Source organism: Zingiber officinale, chromosome 11A, assembly GCF_018446385.1.
Source record: "Zingiber officinale cultivar Zhangliang chromosome 11A, Zo_v1.1, whole genome shotgun sequence".
Classification (NCBI taxonomy): domain Eukaryota; kingdom Viridiplantae; phylum Streptophyta; class Magnoliopsida; order Zingiberales; family Zingiberaceae; genus Zingiber; species Zingiber officinale.
This window is the reverse complement of record NC_056006.1, coordinates 89,337,278-89,341,773: the sequence shown is the minus strand read 5'-3', so window position 1 is coordinate 89,341,773 and position 4,496 is coordinate 89,337,278. Positions and strand designations below refer to the sequence as shown.

The window sequence follows — 4,496 nt, the reverse complement described above, 5'->3', positions numbered from 1 at the left end:
TTTAAAATAAGTAAAATCTATATAACTCATACAAAACTATAAACTTAAATAACCAAGCGAATGTGCTTCCTATTGCATCCTCGATAAAAAAATATTTCTTCATTTGATCAAATTAGGTCCATCTTCTCCACAAAAATTCTATCATTCCAAACTTTCCAACAAGATCCACCAAGAAGAATATGATACACTTTTGGTTTTGGATTTGTAGATGTAATTCAACCTTTTGCAATAACTCCATCAACATACGCATCTTACATTTAGAATTATCACCGATATCTCCATGACTCACATTCTTCAATTTTGACTGCAAAACAATATAAAGTTGTTTTAAGACATTTTTTACTGCATGGTAAATATCGTAAGAACACATCAAGTTTAAATGCAAGTGTCGGATAAATACCAATTTAATAATTTAATGAATAAGAAATCAAAATTTCATCATTCTTCTATTCTCCTCCCATAAGCACATACTAGACAATGAAAATTATTAAATAAAGAAGAAAATTTTAACTATCTTCGTCGAATTAAAAAATATCTATAATATAAAAAAAAAGCCAGATTGATTCAATCATGTTCTAACCCAATGAAATTGTCTCAAAGAAATAGTTCAACTGTTTACCTGATTAGTGTAAAAGAAAAGTATATTACCTTCGACCTTAGCACAACATTTAGTATTGCTAGTTTAGCAAATTGTTCTATGTCTGGAGAGAGTTTTTGAGCTCGAGGTTGTCATAGCAATTTTCATCAAATCTGACTTGAATCTATTTGCATCGTATATGAAAAAAGATTATATAGATTGGAAACAAATTCATTACTCAACATAATAGTTGTATTTTGATTTAACCACTGGTTCGAATAGGCTAATGGGAGATCCTCAACCAATACATATGTCCCATATCAAAACTTACACTGCCCACATCAAAAGAAGCACAGAAATAAATATATACATATTTGTTCGAAGTTGCATATTCATGACTCAAGTATTAAAAATATCCCATACCTGGATTTTGTTTGTTATCCTTTGCCTTTTGCAGCAATGCACTTTGTGGACACTTAGTAGCCATTCTGTATCCTACAAAATCACAAGGGCATTATATAGATAATACAACTAAAAACCTATCGTTCAATTAATTAATTTGTATTCAAAAATAGCAAGTGAACTAGAGACACCATCAGTAATTGTTCTATAACCTGACAATGTAAATAAGAACATAATAACAAAAATAATAATAAATGCTGTTTTATAAACTGTTGACCAACCCAACAAACAATAGTTTAATCTATGATATCCTACATTACGACATCCTCAAATTTAAAAGTTGTCTTGACCAGATTCACAACTGCCATAGCACCAACAAATGATTCCTGCATAACATCAAAAGTTAAGCCATCAACAAACGAATAGTTTTGTTAAAAAGATATATGAATTTGCACATACAGAGAATTGATCTTCTCTAGTGTCAAACAAGTAATCGTGCTTCCAACATCTATCAATTAATTAGTAAAAAGTAAATAGATTGACATTGTCCTGTGGTTTAATATGCTCATCTAGTCATGATAATGCCAAAAAACTTAACATCACACGCTCGATTGCAGGAGCTATTTGGAAAAAGGTTTCCATCCTCATCAACATAGTTCCACTAAAATGTGCTAAGAGTTATTACTACAACGACAATAAACCATGTAATAATTACAGACTGAGGAAACAAGATATAAGATGCTAATTATACTAAATTTAAAATGCAAAAAAAGAAATCTAAAAGTTCGTAGAACCTATAATCAAACTCAATCTGAGATTCATAAGCATATAGGAAAACATAAAAGAAAAATCATATCAGAACTCTAGAGCAAGCTCGATTACACAAATTGAGATTAATGTTAGTCTAACTAATTTTTTACTAATGATTAAATCAAATCTATACTGTTGTGCCCAAAAGATATCCATATATTTTCACAATGACATGATATTGTCCACTTTGGACCTAGACCCTGATAGTTTTGCTTTTGGGCTCTCCCCAAAAGATCTCATACCAATGGAGATATCATACATCCTTTTAACCCCATGATCTTTACCAAATGTTTTCAATATGGGACTTTGGTTGAACCCTAACAATCCTCCCCTCAAACAAAGAACCACAATTACTCTTATGGTCCGAGCCTCCCCGCGAACATCTGGTCACCCTGACCTGCTCTGGATCTCCCCGCAAACATTCGGTCACCTTGACCTACTCCGGACCTCCCCGCAAGCATTCGGTCACCTTGACCTACTTCGGGCCTCCCTGCAAGCATCCGATTACTCTGACCTACTCACCTCCCCACGAGCATCTGGTCACCCTGACCTGCTCCGAGCCTCCCCGCGAGTATCCGGTCATCTTGACCTGTTCCAGGCCTCCTCATAAGTAGCTGGATCCAATCAATCTTGACCTGCTTCGGACCTATCCGCGAGCATCCGGTCACCCTGACCTGCTTTGGGCCTCTCTACGAGCATCCGATCACCCTGACCTAATTCGAACTTCCCTGCGAGCATTCAGTCATCCTGACTTACTCCGGGCCTCCTCGCAAGTATCCGATCATCCTGTCCTACTCCGGACCCACCCTCAACTTCGTTCAAGGTCACCCCACATTACATTTGGTTTAGATCATGACTCTGATTTCATTTGTTATGCCTAAAGAATGTCCGCATATCTCTACAATGACATGATATTGTCCACTTTGGACCTAGGCCCTTATGACTTTGCTTTTGGGCTCTCTAAAAGTCCTTATACCAATGAAGATATCATATATCATTTTAACCCTACGATATTTATTAAATTTTTTCAATGTAAAATTTTGATTCAACCCAATAGATATATCATTCTCGCATGATCTCCTTTCTCCTTGGTAGCTTCATCTTTAAGCAATCTTGCATTCTGAACATCACAAAAATCACCGGAGGATAAGTTTAAAAAAAAAACAGAGGGAAATCTTATCATCAACAACCGCAAATATTATTGCAAAGAATAAAAAAACAAAAACTCAATGTACCACCATTATGCTAGACCAATGAATCCGAGAAATCCAGCAAACCTATAAATATGGAGGAAAAAAAGCACCAAGATGGGTCAAAATGAAAAAAAAAAAATGGACTGGCGATTAGACACGCTTAGGTTCCTTGGCGACTTCTCGGAGAGTGAGATCAAAAGGAGTGACGAGCGAGATTCGAGATTCTTCCAGGCGAGGCAACGACAGCGACGCGCAACAAAATCAAACTAGAAGAAGATGCAGCAGCATACTAGACGGCACGAGTGGCAGTCGCAATAGCATACGGGAGGCAGTCGTGCCAGTGCGAGGGGTCTCCTTAGCGCTAGGGGCGAAGGAGGCGAAGAGACTGGTCGATCACCTCAGCGTTGGGATCTGCCACTTGACGATCAAAGGTTTTGGTTCGGTGGCAGAAAGATTTTGGCGGAGGGAGTTTAGGGATCGCAGAGGGTTTTGGTTCGGCAGTAGATAGATTTTGCTGGATGGAGTTTAACTTTGCCAAGGGTTTTTTTGGTTCGGCGAAATGAATTTGACGAAGGGTTTTGACAAGAAGATGTTTTGGCGGAAATAATTAGACATGGCGGGTTAAGGTATTTAAAAATTCTTAAATTTTTAAAAGTTATTAACAACGCATAAAGTACGCTATTAATATTTTATAATATTTATTGATATTGTGCATCCTTTGCACGACATCATTTATATACTTATAATAAGTATTAAAAGCATGTTATATATGCCGTTAATATTAAATTTTAACAGTGTATTTTATACGTTATCATTTGTATAAATATTATACTATTCATAGCTCACATAATTGGATGTACCGTAAAAATTATTATTAACAGTGCACTTTAACTGCACGTCATAGATAATGCACTACGGAAGTCATATTTGTCGTAGTGAGCATTATATCAAAATTTTAATTTACTACAACATATGACTTGTGAAAATGTTTCAGGATTATTTTCATCTCCAACATAAAAATCAAATTCTTGTAAATACACAACATACTCATTAGGTATTGTTGATTTTCATATTCTAATAGATCTTCTTAAGTTATCCTCTTGAGGAACTTGTTGTTCAATTGGTTGAACAATTTCTTGTTATTCCTCATTAACAATTTGATCAACTAAATTTTCATCAATATTTTATGAAATATCCTCAATTAGTTGTCTAACATATTTGTGCTTGAGGGGCGTGAATGACAGCCTATCTATAACTTGAATAAGATGGCGGATCATTAATATAATCTTTCTGAGAAACTATGTCTTGAGAATGGTCACTCCCATTAGTCAAGTCATTCTCAAGATATTTTACATTTTTGATGCCACAATTATAGTGCTATGAGATGGATAGTAAAATCTATATCCTTTGTACTTTTTAGTATATCCAATGAAATACTCACTTATAGTCCTCGGGTCAAGTTTATTTTCTTATGGGTTATAAACTTTTACTTTAGACGGACATCCCCAAATGCG

General features: G+C 35.3%; 1 long non-coding RNA gene across 1 annotated transcript; it reads right to left on the bottom strand.

Moving 5' to 3' along the window:
• On the bottom strand, positions 1-3,532 carry LOC122030921. The gene is made up of 2 exons (XR_006125660.1): positions 1,001-3,532; positions 1-304 (listed from the first exon to the last, which is right to left on the bottom strand). It is a non-coding gene; the product is annotated as an uncharacterized LOC122030921 (long non-coding RNA).
• Between the last annotated feature and the right edge of the window lie 964 nt (positions 3,533-4,496).